We start from the raw sequence: 11,829 nt of genomic DNA, 5'->3' as shown, positions 1-11,829 counted from the left end.
CAATGTCTGGCAAGAAGGACTGTAGCTCAGTGGTAGAACATCTGTTTTGCATGCAGAACGTCCCAGGTTCAATCCCTGGCACCTCCAGGTTGGACTGGGGATGTCCATGGTCTGAAGCCCCAAACAGCTCCTGCCAGCCAGTGTATTTGGGAGCCAGTGGGGCGTAATGGTTGGAGTGTTGGACTAGTCACTAGGACCTGGGAGAGCAGGGTTCAAGTCCCCACTCAGCCCTGAGGGCCACCAGACTCACAACCACCCAAGATTCTGAATTACGAACCCAGTTGCACACATGCACGCACACGTGAGGGAGCCAGAGGCCAAGATAGAGACAATATGCTTTTCTTGCGCCCGTCCCCACCGTGCCATGGCACTGCGCACACCCCTCTTCCTCCTTCGTCAAAGATGATCTGACATAATCTCCCTCTCCGTCTCCTGACATGCCAACCCCAGCCTGACCCACTTCACCGGAGTTCCAGGGTGCCAGTGGCAGGGACCATCTGCTAGACTGCCCTCCTGCCAGAGCGCATTAGGGTCAGGCTGGAGCCAGCTAATCAAGGGGCCCCGCAGGGAGGAGAGAGGCCTCTTTCGGCCAGAGGCCACCAGGGACCCAAAGCAGCAAAGTCAAAACACTTATTCTGCCCACTGCCAGGAAATGAAAAGTCTCTCTGTGTGTGTTTCCATGCATTAAAGACAAGACAAATGGGAGGGGAGGATGGGGTGGGTGGAATGCCCTCCCCAGCTTGATTGGGAAAGGCTAGCAAGACCCACAACTGGGTGGAGCTGAGCTGTCCAGCAAGGTTGGAGGAGTCCAGGGGCAGTTTTTGTGATAATTGTTGCCTAAGCTAACTTCAGTCAGTCGCATCCTTCTGAGCTTCATGTCTGAAAACTACCAGGCCTGGAGATGCTGCCACTGTTGCCTTGCTCAGTGCAAGGGTCTGAGAGCATTGAAAGGTGTCCCCCACACTGGCTCTCAGGAAGGGCCTGACCAAATGAGTTATGAGCAGATCGACACTAGACGTTTATAGCACATGGTTTGCCCCAGAGAATCCTGGGTACTGTGCTTCATTAAGAGTGGTGGGAAATGTAGCTCTGCAAGAGGGAAAATACAGTTCCCAGGGTGCTTTGGATGTACATTGGATGAGAATTCAGTGCATACTGGTGACACTGTATTGGGGCAGACCAGGAGGAGCTGAAGTTTTTCCTCTTATAGAACAAGCAGTACATCTTTCCAAGTCCAAAGGCAGCTAGGGAGATAGGCTGAGCACATCACTCTGGAGGGTTTTCTGGGGCTGGAAGTGGTTGCAGAAAAGAGCACCCAAAAAGATCGGGAAGTTGGGATATATTCCTTTTGAGGAAAAGGCTCCAACCCAGTAGCCTCATCGTTGATCTGACAGCCCAAAATGCACCGCATGTGAGGCAAACACTTCCCTTAGCCTTCCTTTATCTCAGCTGCTAGCCATGAGGGCAGTGTTCTGCCTCCACCATCAGAGACACGGTGACTCTGAACACCAGCTGCTAGGAATCAAATGGCAAGAGTGCCACTGTTGCACCCCTGCTTGCCAGCTACTCAGAGACATTTAGTTTACTGTGATGGGGAACAGGATGCTGGACTAGATGGGCCTTTTGGCCTGATCCACCAGCCCAGACTCTTCTTATTTTCTTATGGCTCAGCTTGCCTTTCACATTCATGGTGCAAGCTTTCAAATCAAACAGGGCTCTTCCTTTGCTTGGACGATGGTCAAAAAGAGATTGAGCATGAAAGCAAGAAAGATGTTTCTGCACTTGGCCGTTTGGTCTTGCAAAGCTTTTCCCTCCACCCACTTTTTTCAACCCAAGCCTAAAAAAAAACCAATAATAAAAAACCCACCACTTTAGCAAGCCTGACAGTCTCTGTATGACAAGGAAGACCTTGCAGGGATGTCTCCACCTGGGGGGCCCTTCCCATATGCCTCCCGTTCAGCTGGCATTGTAGCCTCTTTGTCACACATCACCCTCGAATCACAGGCGATGGGCATATGTGGGCTGACAAGGTGGCATCGCCACTAGCCACCCTGCACAGATCAGTGGCTCCGCTCGACAACATCAGATGTGACAACTACAGTACAGCCAGTGGCCTTTCAATGCGATTCTTTGCCTCGACTCAGGCCCTTAGGCGACACCTCCCTTGCCCGCCCATCTCTCCTCCTTCAATTGCACACGCTGCACACATTCACACGGGGGGGGTTGTATCAGAGGAACTGCTTGATCCCCTCCAAATCCTCCAGGGCATGGTATGAACTGTCCCTGTCATCCTTCCACATGGGAGGTGGTCTGGCCTTTGCCTCTCCTAAAACCCATCGCTCTCCGATCTCCTCGGAATGTCCTCTGCCATCATTCCAGCGATGAGATCAGGCTCAGGTTTTGCATCTCCAGCGGAGAAAAAAAGGTCCAGCGCCCCATACCCCACTTGGAAATGTCTCTTCTGACTCCTGCCCCCACTCCCAGGTCTTCATTGGAAGTTCTTGGAGGGAGTGTAAAGAAGAAGGTGGTCCCTATTGATTGACAAGTGCTGGAGTGAGGCAGGATTTCAAACCATCTCAGTTCAACCGGACAATACTGCCAATATCTAAAGTCATACTCTACCTAAAAATATTTTAACTGTTTTGGTTTATGGCCGCTGGTGCATTCAGCAGGTGGAACAATGGCCTATTAAGAACAGCCTTGCTGGACCAGGCCCATCTAGTTCAGCATCCAGGTGCCTGTGGGAAATCCTCAAGCAGGACCTGAGCACAAGAGCAGCACTCTCCCCCTGCGCAGTTCCCAGCAACTGGTGTTCAGAAGCATCCTACCTATGACCCATGGAGGTAGATAGGTAGCCATGCGGCTTGATAATGTTTCCCTGTTTACCCCACCTCCAATTCCCATTCCTTCCTCTCTTGTTCCCATCCACCTCCGGGTCAAATGCTAGACTGCAAGCTCTTTGTGGCAGGGACCTGTCCTCTTACATTCTGTAAAGTATAAATAGGCAAACCAACAGCACTATTAAATATAGAGAACAACTTTTCCAAGTGGATTTTAAACCACTTTTTTTAAAAACACAGCTGTTGTCTTAAAATTCATCAGCAAGACTTGAAAGGAGTATATGTGTTGTTGAAATATACCCTACAAATTCCAGAAGGTTAGCTATGTTAGGCTGTGTACACACTCCTCTTTCACTTTGCATCCAGTGTACTGCTTTTGCTCATTTGGGAAACAGTGTGCACGCAACATTAGCCATGATCCTTAAATATCCTGATGTATTCCCCACCCCCACAAAAAAACCAAATTTGATCCAGACTAATTGCAGCATTTTAAGCTTGTAATATAAAGTACCTCCATTTAAAACACTTCCACCCACCAAAACCTGGGAACTGTAGTTTGTGGAGAGTTCTGAGAATTGTAGCTCTGCGAGGGATAAGCTACTCTTCCTAGGGTTCTTGGGGGGGGGCTTTAAGTGCATGGTGTGTATGCAGCCTGCTTTAGAGCACACGCAAAGCGCCTTATTTCCCCTCAAAGAATTCTGGGCACTGTAGTGTACGCCTAACAGACTTACAGCGACTCTTAGCAAACTATAGCACCCTGAATTCTTTGAGGGGGAAGAAGATGCTTTGAATGCACTTTTAAAGGTGTGGTGAGTATGCACAGCCTCTATTTCTTGCAGCAAGAGCAACAAAGAGTCTTGTGGCACCTTAAAGACTAGCACGTTTTTCTATAGCACAAGCATCCCTGCTGTGCAGCCCACTTCATCAGATGCATGGTTTTTATCTTCCAAATACACAACCTTAAGAGCTAACCTGCCTTAAAAATGCAAGAGCGCGCGCACACACATTTTCCTCCTTGCCATGTGGCGGCAGCAGCAGCCACCCCACCCTCATCACAAGAGTAGGTGCTCATCACAGGAGAAGGTGCACCCCAATTGCAAAGTGGGAAAACCATGCATCTGAGGATCTCTACCAGAAGAGAGAAGCTGGACTCCGTTTGAATCAAACTGCTGCCAGGCTTCTCTTGGCTGGTTGTGCCACGATGGGCCATAGCTGCCCCTCCAGCCCATCGCCTGGACACAGCAGGAATGTATGGCTGTATTTTCCAGGCTTTGTTTGCTGGTGCTTGAGCTCCCCCTGCTGGCCCCGCCTAAAAAGAGCGGCTCATCCTAGCCTTAACCACAGAGAGTATTTTGCACTACAAGGGCAAGCTGAGCTTAGAACGTTCCCCTTTTCTTGCCTCCAGGGGTGTTAAAGATTGCAGGTGTGAAGGCAACCAGGGCAGGAGTTGTGGTTGACAACCATTGCAGGGGAATATTTATGACCTGGCTGATCTTGAGTTCAGCAGATAGTAACCTCGGTGGTGCCAGGGTAAAATTAGCTCTTTGGACCAGCATAGGTTGGCACAGGAACAGACACGTTTGCAAGCTTCAAAGAGGAATTAAAAAATGGTTTATGCTTTTTCCAATAGTGCAGATATTTCCAGTCACTTGTTAGCCCGTAGTTCACTCACAGCGTTATGTACATACAAACATAGTTAGGGTATGTGCGGGGCTGCACCACTCCAGAAGAAGCAAGCTCATTGTGTTTTGTTGGAAGAGGGTCTTCTCTTCTCTCTTCCGGGTCCAACTCAGGAAGGGAAAGTGGTTCTGCGCCATTTCTTCAGAAACCAGCTGTGCACAGCACCAATTGCTTATAACCTGTGTGTCATACACACTCCTTTATTCCCACATCCCCCAAGCAGTTCTGCGATGCTTTTTAAGTTGATTGTGCCTTTTTCAAATAAATAAATAAATAAATAGGTTCAATAAGGCAATGAATGAAGGTTAAAATCAATAAAAGTATTGCAACACTTTTTAAAAAAAGAACGGTAATGTTGGAGCAGGACATCTGTTATATACACTGCAAAGGCAGGAGGAAGCTATTTTCACAGCTATTTCGCTTAGTATAAGCATATATTGGTATACATTACCTGGCTGGGGAACTGCACTGCCAAATTCAGAAAAGTGTGGATTTCAAAGGGCTGTGTTTTGGTTTGCGTACCATTTCAAAAAGTGTGACTTTCTCTCTCATCCCTAACAGCAGCCTCCCCCCCCCCAAAAAAAAAATTCAGCTCCTCTGCATTATCCTGCCAAACTCTGCACAGCCGTATCCATTCACTGAGCACCACTGATTTGTGAGGCTGATGGCACATGAGCAGAATGGCCTTTCCAAAATTAATATGAAGTTATGTGCTCCACTCTGAAAATCAGCACAGAGGTGGAAAGAGAAAGCTGGCCATGGCGTCTGTGGACCGTCCTCTGCTCCTTCTACACTTTTAAACGCCCAGCAGAGAGCAAGGAGAGGGGCTCCCTCCAGCACCTCGCTCACAGCAGAGAGAGCCCTTTGCCAAGAGCTGTGCCATCTGCTAGCAAATTAATTGCCTTGGCTGGCACAAACTGCAAGTGCATGTGACTTGCTGCACTGGGAGCAGCCTCTTTGTACCACGGCCATACTTGGGAAGGGCACGAGAGAGCACCATGCGCAGCTGGCTCCTGCTGCTGCTCGGTTGTCTCCTGGATCCTCAAAATAGCCATCTGCTTCAGCCTCGGAGCCAGCAGAGGTGACTGCGGCTTCCTCCCTCCCTCCCAGGTCAGAGGATGCGATGCCCACCAAATGGAGACGAAAACAGCTCCTCCTGCCGCCGCTGCCACTGTCCTCCCCAGTACAGATACCAGCTGGCGTGCTGATGGGAAGGGGTGCTGCCTAGGCCTAGCAGAGAAGGGACAGAAGAGCTGCATTCTCTTGCTCACACTTGCGCATGGCAGCCAAGTGTGTCATGTTTGTGCTGGTGCTGCTAAGCTGTCTTTGGACTTTGCCCAGGCCCTGCAGGAAGCCAGATGGTCTCGGCACCTGGGCATCAATGCGGCAGTCTGGAGGGAAGGCAGAGGCAGCAGAGTGGGCCAAGCATCAATTGAGGGAAGGCTTTGCACTGCCCAAAGAATAGATTTTCCTTGAGTGAGGCCCTTCTGGCTAGGTGAGGACAGGAAATTGCTGGCATAACCCCGCAATGTGCATTTGTGCATTGTGTGTGTGTGTGTGTGTGTGTGTGTGTGTGTATGCAAAAAGGGGGGCATTGTAGGGGGGAGGTAGGACATGTTGCATGACCCCGCAGACCACTGGGGCAGCAGCGTGCCCTGTGTTGCACTGTTAATGCCTTTGCATCATCCAGAGGGTACCAAAAGGCAAGGGGGGCAGACAAAGCCAAGAAGGAGCCCTTAGGGATGAATGAATCTGTGTCCATTTTGGTTTTTCGTTTTATGCTTGGACAGGAGAAATCAGATGTGCAAATCTTCTTTGGCAATCACTCGTAGCCGAGTAAGATTGTCTTCCTTAAACACGGTCTTAAGAGTGATTCTGTAAGTGACTGTGAAGGCCAATTCTGGATCCACATGTCCTTCCAGAGTGGGGACATAGTTTTCTGGGTGGGAGTTGATCACGGTGAGGGTTTGCCAAAAATGAGTTTGAGCGTCTTCAAAGCCCATGACACCTTTGGTAAAGGCTGCTCTCCAACTGGAGCGCTGGCAGGCCAGTGTTTCCCAGTTGTCAGTGTTTATACTACGATTTGCCTTGAGAGAGTCTTTTTAACCTCTTTTGTTTGTTGACCACCAGCATTACGTTTTCCATTTTTAAATATAGGATAGGGGACACCTGGCTTGACCAGTTGGGTATGTTTAACCTGGGGGAAACAAAACCGGGGGGTGGGGTGGGGATATGATAGCCATCTTCAAATATATGAAGGGCTGTCAGACGGAAGCTTGCTTTCTGCTGCTCCAGAGGATAGGACCCGAAGCATTGGATTCAAATTACAAGAAAGGAGAGTCTGACTAAACATTAGGGAGAACTTTCTTAAAGTAAGAGCTGTTTGGTTGTCGAACAGACTCCCTCGCAAGGTAGTAGACTCTCATTGGGGGTTGGATTGGATGCCCATTGCTCAGAGATTCTTTAGTGGTGGTTGGACTAGATAACTCTTCAAACTCTGCATTTCCACGGTTCTATCATTCTCTCTGTTTCTCATTTTTCCGGTCTTAAGTTCAGTTCGCCACATCTCTGTATCTGTTTGCGAATCTCTCTTGAAGTCAGTGTGCATATTGCACACACTTTGGGAAGCAAAATAAAATAAAAAATTCCTTCCAGTACCACCTTAGAGACCAACTAAGTTTGTTCTTGGTATGAGCTTTTGTGTGCATGCACACTTCTGAGATCAAACTTAGTTGGTCTCTAAGGTGCTACTGGAAGGAATTTTTTATTTTGTTTTGTTTTGACTATGGCAGACCAACATGGCTACCTACCTGTAACTGGAACTTTGGGGAGCGATTGACAGCATTTTAGTGGGCGCAAACACGGTTTTGTATACAATTTTGCCTAAATACAACTTTAAACGTGAGCAATTCCTCCCCAATATATGTGCATGTTGGTATATTGTTCCCCCTACTATATGGATTGTAATGTACACTTTCCCCTAGTGTACAAATCCCTGCACATTCTTTTCATTGGAGAGTTCCGTATCAAAATCTGGAGAAGTGTGCATTTTGAAGGATAGCTGCTTTGCAATTTGTGTGTTGTTTTGGGGAAGTGCCAGTTTCATAAACACATATTACACTGTGAACTGAGCCAAATTCCTTCCCCTCTGGGTGTCACCCAGCTAACAAGCAAGAGGGAGGTTAAAGTGGGGGTGGGGTGGGGAGAGAGTTTCCACTCCCAGAGAGATCTGCTGGCTCCAGTGTTAGCTAGACAAGAAGATGCCTGCAGAGCGGGAAGGGCTCATTCCTGGCATTGGGACCCCAGGAAATTAACAACTGTGACATTCCTCTCTGACTGGGACATCCTGCAGTTCTCAGAAGAGGAACCCAACAGCTCCTCAAGGCACAACTTTTTCTAGTAGTCCCTACTGCCCCCCCCCCCCCGATTCAACACCACATTGGCCACCCTCACCCCCAGGCACTGGAGCTCTATGATTGGACAACCACCCTCTTAATGGCAGCTATTCATTCAGGTAGCTCTCTACCTAAGCTTGCCCCTGAGGATAGGTTTGTTCTATTCACTCCCATCTTCCACTCATGATGGAACTCCAGGTGGAACACGGGGCAGGTTGTCCCAGACCAGCATCCCCTCCTGGTGCCGACTTGATGCAGAGAGGCTTGTTTTCAGCAAGGCTGCTGCATCACGCGCCTTCAGACCATCCCCTGGGAATTGATTTGAGCTGGGCATCCCCAGTCCCAGAACCTATTTTGGAAAGTCCGTACCACTTTATTTTATAGGATTGCATTGATTGAGCTCGGGGTTTGGGGTTTTATTTTTTATTTTTAAGTATTTGTATTTCTTTTATCCTAAGAAACAAGCATAGTGAAAATACTCTGGCATGCTTCTTATATGCGCCTTGAAAGCACAGATCTAGGCAACCAGTGCAGTTAACAGGTGGCATGAATGTTTCGTTTTCAGGAGGTCCATCCAGAATGAAAGGTCCAGCTCCACAGGACTTCCACCTTGCACTGCGCCATTCATAAAAATTAAAAATGGAAACCAAACAGCCATCAAATGATGTTTAGAGGTCAGAACTGTATTTCCTTGGGTTATTGAGTGAACTCATTTCTAAAATGTACCCTGTGGCTTCCTTTTTGCTTTAAGAACAAGAACAGCTCTACTGGATCAGACCAAAGGTCTGCCTAGCCCACCACCCTCTTTCTCACAGTGCCTCTGCAAAGCCCATATGCAGGTCATGAAGGAAAGACTCCACTTCCAGCAAATGGTATTCAGAGAGGTAGACTGCCTCTGTATCTGGAGGTTCCTTAGAGCCACTGGCAGACCTTCCTGCCTCCACAAATTTGCCTAATCCATTTTTAAAGGCATCTAAGTTATTGGCCATCACTATTTTGTTTTTAAAATATTATACCCCACCCTTGTGTGGCAGTAAGTTCTGCAGATGGGTTGTGCGTTGTGTGATGTGCTGTGTGCCCTTAGCCACAGAGTGGGATCAGATGCCTTGGCGGTTTTGCATTTGCCACATATTTAGGAAAGCTGTTGTCCTGAAACGCAAATTAAATAATTTCGTTCAATACTTTAAATATTCATTCTCCCTACTTTACCCTCACCCCTTATTACTTTACAAACTTGATCGGTCTTCACCTTCAATGCAGCTCAAGGTTGCTGGTGGCTGGGGGTGGGAATGCAGACTTAAGGAACTGAGAAAGATGAGTGGGAACTTGGTAGGATGGAAAACCCTTCCCTCCCCACTTTGATTTTCACATTGCGACCTGTTGCAAGCAGGAAACATGGACCTCAGAGACACAAGCAGAGCCTGATAGGGAGCAGCAAAAAAAGCCTCGGCTCTTGTTTTCTGCTTGCCCCCCCCCCCCACTTGTGACCACCCCCCTGGGCAACAATCCCTCTCTTGTAAGCATTTGGAATTCCTGCAGCAGCTGTTCAGAAACATCCCGGCTAGCAGACCTGGGGTTGCAAGGAGGGAGAGGCGGTCATGGTTAATCAGCCCCCGAGGCGACACAACAGCTAACCAAAAATGCACTCAAATGCCTCCAGCGATCTTCTGCCCTGTCTCCCCCACAACTCTTTCCAGGCCCTTGGTTCCTTGCCACCTCCTCACATCTTTTCTCCCTTCTGCCCCTGAACCAACTTTCCATGGTTCTGCCAGGAAAGCTCAACCCCAGACTCTGCTCTCTCCCAACCTGCCCTTTTTTTGCATAGGATTTGTCCATAAGGGAGGCTGACTGACTGTTTGTAAGATCTATCCAATTATGTCTGTTCAATGTCTTTAAACCCCAGAGGGTAAGGAATCTCAGGAGTCTCCCCAGGCCACAGCACTGCTTCCTACCATCCGGGGGGGGGGGGGTCCCTGCCAGGCTGCTTTGGCCATTATAGCAGAGGTACATCTTCTCTACTGTAACTCCATGTAATTATTTAATAAGGTTGCTCAGGCCCCTAGCTTTGTTTCCTACACCACTGTTTTTATTATAGTTGTTTCTGATTTTCTGTATTGCTTTTGGGCGGGGGCAGGCTTGATGTTGTTGTTGTAAATCAGAAATGAGGAACCTGGTGCTCTCCATATGTTCCTGGACTACAACTCCCATCATCCCTGACCATTGGTCCATGCTGACTGGGGCTGATGGGAGTCGGAGTCCAGCAACATCTGGAGGGCCACAAATTCCCCATTCCTGATTTAAATGGCTTTAAGCCCTTGTGAGTGATGTCAATAAAGTGGAAGGGTGGGGCATAATTATTGCTTTTTTCATATAAAGTATATTTAATTACATTGTTTTTCGCTTCATAAGACGCACTTTTTTCCTCCTAAAAAGTAAGGGGAAATATCTGTGCGTCTTATGGAGCGAATGGTGGTCCCTGGAGCTGAATTGCCCAGGGGCCAAAAGAGGATCATGCTTTTTATTCTACAAAGAGAAAGGGGGGTGTTGAAAGGACCCCGCTCAGCAGCTGATCAGCAAGAGATTGGGAGAGAGATAAGAGTCCCCGGCTCCCTTTCAGCCCCGCCCTCTTGCCCCGCCCTCCTTTGTTGAATGTGCTGCAGAGGGAGGTTGTTTGTTTCCCCAGCGACATGTGACTGGCTGATTAGATTATCTGTCTGGAAACTGTAGAAAAGGCTGCCTTTCCTTTAGAAGCTGCAGAAATGTGAGTTGAACCCCATAAAAAGGGGGCTTTTCCTCTTTGCTTTTCCCCCTTTGCAAAAGGAGCTTTGCTTTTTCCCCTTTGCAAAAAAAGCTGCAAAACATTTAGCTGATCCTCAAAAAAACAGGATTTTTCCCTTTGCAAAAAAAACTGCAAAATTTTTAGCTGATCCTCAAAAAAAAAAAAAAACAGGGCTTTTAGAGGAGGAAAACCAGGGAAATTTTTTTTTCTGGGTTTCCTCCTCTAAAAACGAGGTGCACCCTATGGTCTGGTGCGCCCTATGAAGCAAAAAATACGGTATGCTTTTCTCCATATCATCTGTAATATCTCTGGCAAATTCAGGATGCTTCTTCTAATTGCTGGTAACATTATGCAGCAAATTTAAACTAATAAAGAAGTGCACACTAGCTGAAAGAGCAAAGCAGAGAAATGTGGACAACAATTATGACTTTTTTTAAAAATTGCTCCTTCTCTGGTTAAGTTCATTCACATTCAGAGTGGTGGTAAAGTGCCTTCAAGAGAGGTATATTAGCCTTAAAATACTTTTATTTTTTATTGTTATCAATAATAATTTATTCTTCTCCTTTCTCTTATATTCTCAAATACTTTTTTATAAAAAAAAAAAAAGAATACATAGCCTACCAAATATATAAATCAATAAAATATAAGTAAATTACATAGGACAAACTAACAGGGGGAAACAGCTCCATCTGAGTTTTTCCAGCCAGTGCCCAACCTCCTGACCACCCAATCCTGACCATTTGGCAGTGCTTGTCAGGCCTTGTTATTCCACCACAGTAGTCTAGAGAAAGAGCTCCTCTGAAGCCAAATTTGGGAGCTAAACTGAGTGGGGAAACAGCCTAGGAACTCTGAATTCTGCTCCGAGTTCCTTGGAGGAAAGGTGGGCTACAAATAACTTCTGCATTAGGGCACTTCTCAGTGCTTAAAAGACCCAGAGCGTAGGCCCCTGGTACAGAATCTGTATAAAAGAAATAGATGCAGATCCAGGTCTCTGAGTGATGTTGCATGGGCGAGGTCTCACTGCAAAGGATGCCTCCGGACTCTTGCTGTTTTGCAGGGTTGATTTGATCACATGCTGGGAATTTGCATAATTAAAGTGGAGTCAGGTGCTCTGTCAGCTTATAGCACAACAAAT

Source organism: Lacerta agilis, chromosome 8, assembly GCF_009819535.1.
Source record: "Lacerta agilis isolate rLacAgi1 chromosome 8, rLacAgi1.pri, whole genome shotgun sequence".
In the NCBI taxonomy this organism is placed as follows: Eukaryota; Metazoa; Chordata; class Lepidosauria; order Squamata; family Lacertidae; genus Lacerta; species Lacerta agilis.
Note: the sequence above shows the minus strand (reverse complement) of the source record.